Genomic DNA, 11,588 nt, shown 5'->3' with positions numbered 1-11,588 from the left:
GAAGGCAGAGCTCATAGTCTTGCTCATGTACAAAGTGTGGACTATGAGAGAAAGAAAGGAATCGAGGATAATGGCAAGCTTTTTAGCCAGAGCAACTCAAGTTGTTGTGTACTGACCTAGGGAAGACTAGAAGAAAAGGGTTTTATGGTTTGTTTCTTGTTTTATTTTGTCTTTTGGGAAATGAAAGGTTGGAAATAAGAGTTCTATCTTGGATGTGCCAAGTTTGAGAAGACTACTAAACATTTCCAAGCAGGTATTAAGCCTAGAGTTCAGAAGGCCCAGGTTGGGTATACAAATCTGGAAATCACATGACTCATTCTCATATTCCTCTTTGGGAGGTGGTAAGAGCAGGTACCCCCAACCCGGGAGAGTAAAGAAGAACACAGAGCATGGAACTATCTCTTTACTCAACTCCCTTAGGGCCAAAGATTGAGTGAAACCAGGAGAAGTTACAGAAAAGTCCTCAAATGTCACTACTTAGTGTCTGGTTCCTTCCAATTTGTGGTTTGACTGGGTTGAAAATGAAGATAAACAAATAAATGAGTGGCAAAGTCAAAAAAGTTTGGTCTTAAACTCAGCATAATTTTTTACTAGTATACTCAAGAAAATATGGCCACCAAGGGATAAAAAGTTTTGAATCACTGACCAGATGGCACTTGATGAGGAAGGAGTAGGAGGTAGAATCATGGTATTAGAAAGAAACAAATACATTCAGTTTGACCAGTACTTGAGCTATTAAGGGGATGAACTTGGAGTGGGTTTAGGAAACAGTAATGTAGGAGTTAATTCTAAGGTAATAGAGGTCAGAAGCATGGCTTCAGGTGGGAGTGTGGGATCCATGTATCTGAAAGCTTCTGATGTAATTCTCTCTGAGAATTTTTTTATTGTAACATGTAGATGACACTCTGGTGTTTACTTACTGAATAAGGTTCCAAGAGCTTCCCTAGAGGGTTGTTACATTTCATTGTCAGAAGTCATTAGGAGATAAGGACAAATATATATGAAATTATTTCAAAACACTAATGGAATATCTTCTCTGCTTTATGAAGCAAGATTGCATCATCTTTAGCATGTCACTTTAAAGGAGTGCTATATGGGCTTTTCAATAACTCAAAGCATTCCAATGTTTTGGTTTACTTTCATGCGGATCCCCAAGGTACCCCACACACAAACATCCATCTCCAAGAATGTCTTACAAGCATATATTAACTCACTTAATTCTTATAATAACTCTACAAGGAAAAAAATCTATTTTTAATAGTGATATTGAGGTACAAAGAGGTTAAGTAACCTAATAGTAAGCAACTGCAACCACTGGAATTTTTAACCCAGAATATCTGACTTCATTGTTCCGTTGCTCTCACTACATTATTGTCACAGACTTAATATTTGTGTCCCCCAAAATTAACATGTTGAAGTCTTAACCCCAATGGGATGGTATTTGGAGGTAAAGCCTTTTGAAGATAATTAGCCTTAGATGAGGCCATGAGAGTAGAACTCCAATGATGGGGTTAGTGTCCTTATAAGAAGAGGAAGAGATACCAGAGCTTTCTCTCTCTGCCATTTGAGGACATAGCAATAAACTGACCATCTGCAACCCCGGACATGAGACCTCACTAGAACCAAACCCTGATGACACCTTGATATTAGACTTCCAAAGGCTTATTTCAGGTCACCTGGGGACTCTGAACCACATCACCCTCACTCTAGGACCCCAAGTGGATGGAGAGGCCACAATCTGGAACACTGATGTGGCTGAACAGACAATGAATCTGTGAATCTAACACTGGCTCTTGCAGACTTCCTCCCAGAAGTGACACGTATCAGTTTTCCTTCTATTTCATTAGCCAAAGTCAGTCACTTGGCCACCACTCTTACTCCAATGAGGGTGAGAAAGTTCAGTCTGACCTAGAAGGAGTGGAGAACCAGAGTATTTGTGAACATCTCTATGACTATCATCCACATATTCGTTTGCTTATACTCTATAATTCAGCTGGAATGTAGACACTATTATTGGTCCCACTTTTTAGTTAAGGATCTTCAGGCGTAGGGTGGTTAACTGAGTCAATTAAGGAAATCAAATGGTGGAGCCCTGATCACTTCACCAACATGGTGAACCTTGCTATCCTCAGAGTCAGGCAAGCTCTGTAAGGGGAGACACAGTAATGTCTCAAATGTCTCAAGGATGTCTAGGGCCAGATTCATCAAGGGGTTGCACTTGAAAGCATTCAACCAAACCTCATAGACTGGCGCCGATGCAAGCAGTGCCTCTTTCTCTTTGTGGGAAGAATTTGCTATTTCTGGAACAGGATGACAGCTACTTATTTAAAGCATTATATATCTGTCATCATCCCTTCCATGGCTATTTCTAAAAGCTATCCAGAAAAGGCAATTTATTTATTTGCTTATGGTAGATAATATTCATGGAAATTATTATGAAGTCCATATTTATAACAAAACTGTTCTGTGCATAACAAATTTTAGCAGCTCAGACATCAGAGGATTGCAAAAATTAGTCTGTGGCTCACATGTTTCTTTCCACGTAGACAGAGAAAAGTATTTCCTGAATGCTGAGATTAGGATGTGGACTTAGCTTGTTGGGAATGAAACATCAGTTGGTTAATGACCTGCAGACTATTTCTGTGGAATAAAATGAGCTTGCTAAAAATAAAATTGTTGGACTATAACACTGTTACAAACCTTTGAAGTGATCAGAGGACACTATCAACGTTTTAGATAATTTACTAGAGCGGGTAAAATAGCCACAGAAACCTACGCCAGCCAACTTGCATACATGAGGGAATTTATCATAAGAACCTAGTAGTTCAAAAATCAAAAGAAGGTGAACTACCAACCCTCTGGAAGAAATCAAAACAGTGCAGCTCTGGGAATCAGGTGTAGCCCCATGAGAATTCATGAGCTCCAAATATCTTTCTTCTGGGCATTGGGCTGGGGTCGGGGGTGAAGTGGAGGGGGTTCTCTCCACTCCAGATTCTATTCCCAGGATCCTGGGAGACACGTTCAGAAAGGTATAGTATGGATCATATGCTCACAGTGCCTGGCAAATGTTAGCAGCTCAATAAATTGTTGAACCAGTGAATAAACGAATGACGAATCCCTCTGGGCCTTAACATCACTCAATTAAAAAAAAAAAAGAAGATAGAATTTGATGATCTCTGAGGTCTTCTTTTAGTCCCTATGCAATATTCTTTTTGTTGTTTTAGTCTGAAGACAATTTTTTGGCTCTCTGTTTTGTTTATTCTTGTGAGAAAAGCAAAGGAAGTTTTTTAAAAAAATGTTCATGTGTTGTATATATAGTTAATTTTTAAAATTGACCTAATGTATGTAGTACCCTCTTCTGCTTCCGTGTTATGAGTTTCCATGTGTAATCAACTGACACTGAGTACTTTATTAGGGTCTTACTGACTTTTTTCCATAGCCTGGGACCATCTTGCACTCCCTTCTCCTCCCCCCCCCCGTTTTTTGTTTTGTTTTGTTTTGTTTTCATTAGAACCCCACACATGGTATTTTCAGTAAACCTTCATTTCCTAGGATCTGGTCTTTTTTCCATTGAAATCAGACTTTTCCCCGATTTGCTTTTAGATTATATAAATGTTGCCAAGTTAGACATGGTTTTAAAAAACCACCACTACCTCTCCTGATGTTGAATTAGTATTTTAGTTTAGCCACCTAGGAGAGAAATATCAACAGTCACTCATTCAAGTGACATACTTTAAAAAATTTTCACCCAGTCATGGCCTGGAAATAATAAACTGATTTTGCTATTCACTTGCGACCTGACATTGATTTTTCCATTTCCATGACAATGATCCTACAATCAACAAATATCAGATGAATCCCTACAATTCAAAAAGCAAAGGATTGTGCCAGGGCCTGAGTTTGAGATCCATTAATAACTCCCCACTCTTTCTTTTCCTGTTTTGAAGACAGTTGGAGGTTTACCCAGCAACCACACTGTTCACTGCTTCTCCCTTTAGCACACAGAGAATCTGTTATCCAATAAGGAGACTGTAAATGCCAAGGACATACTTTCCCAGACTCCCTTGCATTTAGACTATGGGCATGTGCCCCAACCATGGCCACTGGAACCGAAAGGGCAGTCTGCTCAGACTGGAGTGAGAAATAGAGGAAATAGGACAAGAACATGGTTCTTTTCTGTGATCAAAAGGATTTTGAGAAAAGTTGTCTTTTTTAAATACAATTGTTTAAGATACTATGCCAAGAAATTTAGCAGCTATCATGCAATTATGAAGGGAAAAATTAAAGAACAAAAACCAATATTCTCAGAAAGATTAGAATAGCATATAGATGCTTACTTTCTTAGAAATAACTTAGGTTCTCAAAGCTTCCTCTCAAATACAAAGCAACAGTGTCTAGTTGATGTGATCACTTGCCCCATCAGTTGGTGGTAGGCAGAATTCAGTGCCTTTACTAAAAGATGGGCTTTAGGAAAGACAATGATAACGGTTGAAAGTTTAAAAGCAGAGGGAAGACCTGGCTGGAGTTGCTCAGTTGGTTAGGTGTCATCCCATGCACCAAATGGTTGCCTGTTCAATTTCAGGTCAGGGTACATGCCCAGGTTGTGGCCTCCATCCCCGGTAGGGGGCATGCAAAAGGTAGCCAGTCTATGTTTTGTTCTCACATCTATGTTGCTGTCTCTTCCTCTCCCTATCTCTCCCTCTAAAAATCAATTTAAAATCTTTTTTTAAATGGAATTCTATGTTTCATATATTGAAGCATATATTAATGCACCAGACTCCTCCTCAAAATCATAAACACCTTAAATGGACATATGGTGTGTGTTTTTTCTTTCTTACCCCTTAATTCCTCCAGTGCAATGCAGAAAGTTTAGCAGCTTAGCATATAGTAGTTCCTCAATAATTGTTTGTTAACAAGGGCTGATAGTTATAGAATTTAAATGTTAAAGCTCACTAAGTCCTTAGAGATTCTCTAATATAAGATTCTAATTTTACAGGCAAAGCTGATGAGGACTAAAGAGTTTATAAAACCTTTCTAATTATAAAATAGGGGCAAAACTAAAACTAAGATCCAGGCCTACCGTCTCCTAATCCAGTGCTCTTTCTATGCTACAGAAGAATGAACACATTAGTAATCTAGGTGGACAAAAAGGATATCTGAAAAAATATAACCAAAAATGCAAGCAGATACAATAAGTGCCATGCATTGTTGCAAGATGGGAGAAATGTTTTGGACTAGGATGGTCAAGATTGACTGTTACATGTGCCAGGTAATACAATAGTCTGGATTCTTGCATTCATTGCCATCATTGTTCTGATATCAGATTGGAGAGGCCCTCTCTGACTTTCCAATCTAAATTTGGAAACCACCTCATTTATTCTCTCCACAGCACCTTCAATATTTTCACTTCTCCCAACTTCCCCATGTGACTTTGCACATTTATTTATGTGCTTATTTGTCTGTTTATTTAATTTGCACCTTCTCCAGGTAGGCAAAGATCATGTGTATTATATTCCTCACTCCCACAAATACTGACACATAGTAGGCAATCTACATCCAATCAGTCATTAACTTATTCAATGACATCCCAAGTGGTGGGGCAAAAAGATGAAAAAGGCAAACAAAAGCTGTGTTCTCCTAGAGCTTATAGTCTACTGAAGGAAAAAAGAAAATAGGCAATATAAGCAAAATACTGTACTTTTAAAGAACTTCAGATGTCATCAATTTAAAGATGCACTATTATTATGTAATCTTATATTAATTATATTATACATCTTAGAATTGATATAGTATATTGTACATTAGATAATGACAAATGTTATAGTAAAAACAAAGGTAACAAGATGTATTAAGAGAGATTTCTTTGAATTAGTGAATGGATTAGATTTTAACTAGGCATGGAGAGATGAAGAATATCAGAGACATGGGTAGTTATAAACAACTGGTCTATTAATCAAGAACCAGCCTTGTATTCGCATAGTATTTAATAACTTTAGTGGCAGGTATATCGAAAACCCAGACTCACAATCATTTTTTGTGTGGACTCAAGCAATTTTTGAGTTAAAATTCCTAATTTGGAAAATGGGTATTATGAAATATGATATTAGAAATAATGTATGTAGAAAATCCTTGAACTTAATGGATTCAATAAATGGTAACTTTTGTTATCCTTATTTTATTCAGTAACTCCTGAATTAAATTCTAGTTGATTTCCTGTTTGTTTATTTGTTTGCTTGTTTGTTTGAACTGTTGGACCATCACCTTACTTGCCAGTTCTGTGCTTTTCCCTACTCTATGAACTCTGTGTTTGTCATTTGCACCTTTAGTTTCAGTGTGTCACTTTTCTCTCTCTTCTGCTACACTGTAAATTCCTTGAGCATGACTTCATCACATCCATAATATGCATAGTACAGTGCTTGACACCTAGAAGGTCCTGATAATATTTGTTGACTGAAAGTAAGAACAAATGTACTGAATAAAGGGCCTCCTAGGTAAAGAGAAAGTTTTCATTGAAGTCCTGGTGAGGAATGCTGTAGGCATCCATCCATTCACTCAACAACACTTCTTTTGAGTGCTAATTGGCACTAGTTTCAAGAGAAGACTACTGCTCCTTGGAATACACAGGAATGGCTCATGGAATTCATAGGTCAGTACTCATCTTGGGCTCTCCCAGTTAAACTAGTTAATCTTTACCACAGCAGTTACTGCTTTAAGTTTCATTTGGATGTATTGCCCCAGAAGTCCCTTCCCATGGTAAGCTGTTCAACTTTATAAAGCTCTAAAGAGAAGGCAAATGCTTCTCAACATTTTCATATGGGTGCCGGAATTTACATCCACCACTGCCCTGTGGGAGCGTTGGCTTGTAGAAAATACAAAACAACAGGGGGATGATTGGTTTCCCTGCCTCATTTAGACAAGTGTGCCATGGAGAGTATAAGCTCAGCTGTAGCCCACCAGCTCACATGCCAACCTGTAAAGTCATTTCTTTGAAAATGACATAGCTCTTTTTATTTCTTGAGAACTGAGTAGAGCATTAAAAAATGTGCAAAGCCAAGCTCCTCATTAAAATCTTGAAGTCTCTCTAGGCAAAAATAACCTTCTTCTGGCTTCACAAGTTAAAGAGTCCACTCGAAAGAAATCATTTTAGCTGCCTAAGGATGGTCTTGAGTCCAGCCCCCGTTCTCCTCCCTCCCCCACAATGGGCACCAAAGCTAACAATACTTTGACGCAGATGGGTAGCCAGGCAGAAAAGATAGAGTTCTAGTGTCAGATCCTCCCTGCGAGTGTGGCCTGGGAATGGAGGGAGTGGAAGATGGGAGGAGAGGAAGGCAGGCCAAAAAAATCAACAAACTGCAACCTGTTTCATAGCCAAGCCACTCAGCCATGGCAGAGTCCCTTGATGCTGTTGACTGGTTTCTGCACCATGAAGAGGGGGCCGGCCCCTGTATTGGCTGAATCACTTGTAGTCTTCCATCTTGGCACCCACCCAGAGTCCTCAAATAATCAGGCCAGGAAAAATTCTAATAACAGTAGAAAGAACCCTTTAGTCTATAGAAGCTTACTGTCAAATGCTAGATAATGGCTTGGATTGAGGTAAGCAGAAACAGCTAGTAAAATATGATGAACTATGGAAGTTTTGAAAGAATCTAAAGTTCATGTTGTTGTTTAATTTTGAGTCCATCTCTTGTTAATGGTGCCACTGGTCCACTCTGAATGCTAGTTTTGCCTTCATAGAAATATCAATAATACTTTAACCTAACTACCTGTCAGCTATTGGGGAGGTCAAATGATTAAATAATCAAATGATACTTGTAGATTTCAAAGAACTGTACAGATATTGGATTTTGTCTTAGGGCTTAAATTGTAAAATAAAATGTATTTTAGATATGTAGTAAAGGTATCATGGCAATATAGATATACTTTATGAATGAGACATTCTTATTTAAGCTTGGGATACAGCTTGGAAGTTCTGTTTCCAAACAATTAGCTTTGCACAGTAGTTCACAGGGGATCCATCTTGCCCCATCCCCTTCCTTCCAATCCTTCTATGGGTGTCAACAGGACAATTTCTTGATCTTCTGCTTTAATTGCAATGTGTATGACATGGCTAGGCATATATGAGGCAAAAATGAGGCAAATAATGGCTTCTCTCTGTATCACACTCTCTTTCTCTAAGGACAAAATAAAGTATGAAAAAGTACTTAACAAGAACAAAGTGGTTTACCCATGGTGCCTTAAGCATAGTTCTGATCAATTCAAAAACCTTTTAAGCTCCACTGTCCATTAAACAACAGTAGCACCTGGCATTTAAAATCATCCACACTTTTCCTTCAGCTCCTTCCTTTTCTGCAGCTTTAGCACCAATGACAAGATCCTCTCTCAGCGTGCTGCTCACCTTCCTTCTGTTGGGACCATGCATCCTACAGCACCCATGCTTCCCCCACCACCATCACCAACACACACCCCACACCACAGTCCTCTGAGCCTTCAATAGCCTTGATTTTCCTGCCAGGAATCCATTTCCTTCTCATATCTGCCTCTCAAAGGCCTGCCAAGTTTTCAAAGCACCTGCCTTTCAGGAGCCTTTCCAGACGCTATCCCTCACGAACACCATTTCAAATGTATCCTTCTGACCCCATAAACACCTGAAGACTTCATACCATACTTGCATCATTATGCCTCTGATCTCCTGCACCACTTGTTTTGTAACTTTTTGTGTAATGGTATAGGCCACGCTCTGATTAAGAAATCGGATGATAACCTCTCAGAAGGCAAGGAAGACAAACACATGGACATCCACCTTCGGTAGGATTCTGAGTCAGGATATAAAGACGTTAGGGAAAAATCCGGACAAGTGAGTGAGAAGCAGAAGCTGACATCAAGAGCAGATGAGCTGCTAGATCCTCTCACTACTAGTAAAGCCCCACCTCCATGCATGCGCATGACCAAAGGGAGCAGGTTTATGGCAGGAAATCCCTGAGTGCAGGCAGAAGTCAGCAACAACAAGGACTGGCTCCAACCAGACCAATTCAAGGTGGAGGGAAAAATGACCAGAGAACAATCCCAAACAAAGTTCATTATACCATCATTATAGTGAAAACTGACACCACAAATAGAAGGGGAAATGAAGGGATCTAATAGACCATATTAGGAACAAAACCCTTCCCAACCAGAAGGTGGAGTCAGAATTTGGTGCCACAAAGCTTAAAAACAACCCACCCTTGAAAACAGGTAAAATCCCAAGAACTGACTGACCACACACTCAGCTCACTTGCGAGTTCACCGGCCTCCACTCAGATGCCTCCTTTTGTTCCTTTCACAGCAGGCAGTGGCTGCACCCATATCCTGGCCTCTTTTTCTCTGCCTGAATAACACTTTCTTTCCTTCTCGCTCTACTCTTGAATTCTTTCCTGAAGGAGTCAAGAGCCTGCAGGTCCCAGACCTTTCAGGGCAGGACCAGCCCCAGACTCAGAACTGGCCCAGTGACATTTCCACAGTGCTTAGCACAGGGCTGAGGACACAGCAGGCACTCCTGACACGGAGGTTCCAGCTGATGTGACTGCCATGGTTGCAAGGAGATTTTCTGCTCTGAGTATCTGGTTTATACTTTTAAATAGGCAGTTACTGTAGCATGAACATTCTTTGAAACTATAAAATTTCTCCATTCAGTGGCCCAGACAGCCGTGTCCACACGGCACAGGGTACAATCATTCTAAAGGAACGCATCAGTGAATTTGATTGCAGATAGGCACTGATGTTTGTGGAGAGTGTTGCTCTAAGTGCCTGGCATATATTTTCCCATTTAATACTGGGAACCATCTAAGAAGTGAATAATATTAGAAGGAGAAACTGAGACACGGAGAAATGACAGGACACAGAGCAAGGCGGCAAGGATTCAAACATAAGCCCTCCTGCCTCAGAGCCAGAGCAACACCGGGCTCTATTGTCTTTACTCAAATGACTTGACCACATTTGCTACTGAACGGCCAGATCTTCATCCTGTGTTACCTAAGCCTTATCTTTAAAAAGAAAAGGCCCCAGGAAAAACCCCCTTCCACACTTCCTACTGTGCCTGCCCTTGGGACTTCTGCTTTTGTGTTCCTTTCATCTCCTCCACATCAGAGCTTCCTTCCAATGTAAATTGTGGTAAGTACCAGGTTGTTCAGAGCCCAAGGAGCCACTGAATCAGCCACTGTTTGTTGCTCCCTCTAACAAATATCTCTTTGAGACTCCAGAATGACTCAATCACACATCCCACACCTGCCGGGCAGAATCAGCTGCCCGGAGATCTGAGCTGTTGTGAGAATACACAGTCTCAAAGGGCGAGGCCATTTATAGACGTGGTGAGTATAATGGTGCACTAGTGAGGAGAAAACAATCCCCATTTATATAACACTGAAAATTCAGGATCGGTATCCTGGACCAGAAGCCAGGAAATATAAATATTGAAATATGGCAAATGATGATACACCAATGTTATTATTAACCGAGGTACAAACATCTCTTTAAAACAGAGCAGCAAAAAGTTTCATCATATTTCAAGTCAATGTCTCTTCTGGAGTCATAGGCCATGAACCTTCTGAAGTAGAATGCAAAATTTATGTGTCCCTATGTACACTTTTCTGGGCAGAGGACCTGCCGCTTTCATGAACTTGAAAGCCCCAGCCATGAGTCTTTCTCATGCCAGGAAAGTGATCCTGCTAGACACCGACTGGAGTTAGACCACTAAATCGTCATTTCTTGGTCCAGCCTTTGGTCTCACTGTGCAAAGCCCTTCCAACTGGTCTTGGTTAGAAGTGCAAGTGTGATTTGCCTCGGGAACTCTCCCCAGCAGAAACAATGCATCTTTTGAGAGAAGAAATCATAGCACAGACAATGTCCTTCCTACCAGGACCCAAAATGTGACCTTGACTATTCTCAAGTTCCATTGCTCTCACCAGTCCAGTGCTCAGTGACTGCATGTGGCGCCCACAGAAATATGAACCTTCAAAGGCCATTACATGTACCCAAGGGGGAACTGTAGTGACAGAACTTGGGCTGCTTTGCACACTGTTTATATTCCTCCAGAGCCAAACCCCATCCTTTCTCTCATCCTTTCTCTGAAGTCTAGGCTTTTCCCCTGCACAGAGCTCCTTTTCTCTATTCACTTCCTGGCTCTGGACTCCTGTCATTATGTCTGTAATTTATTTTAATATTTTAGCAAAGCATTTTCTTACAAACGCATTAGTCAGGTTAATTTATACTCTACAGGTAGAGAGTTGTGATAGCCAGGATTCCCCTCTTCCCAGAAGGAGAATTAGCATTTCATCTGAAGGTCCATAGTCTAGGGATCCAACCCTGCTCATCTCCCAACGACACTAGAGATTTTGTTACTTAGCATAATTATGGTAAAATGGGCTCTCACTGGTGAAATGTGTGTATTTAAAGTATGAGATTGGCCAAAGCATACATTCTCAATAGGAGTGATATGTCCTGCAAGTGGGCAGAATTTGTTTTGGGAGGGGTAGGGTGAAAAAGAGTCTGAGCTTTTGTAAGGGTTTCTTCATACTCCTCCAAAACAAAACCCTACCTGAAAAAATCTTACACTC

The sequence above is a fragment of the Myotis lucifugus genome, unplaced genomic scaffold, assembly GCF_000147115.1.
Source record: "Myotis lucifugus unplaced genomic scaffold, Myoluc2.0 scaffold_17, whole genome shotgun sequence".
Lineage (NCBI taxonomy): Eukaryota > Metazoa > Chordata > Mammalia > Chiroptera > Vespertilionidae > Myotis > Myotis lucifugus.
Note: the sequence above shows the minus strand (reverse complement) of the source record.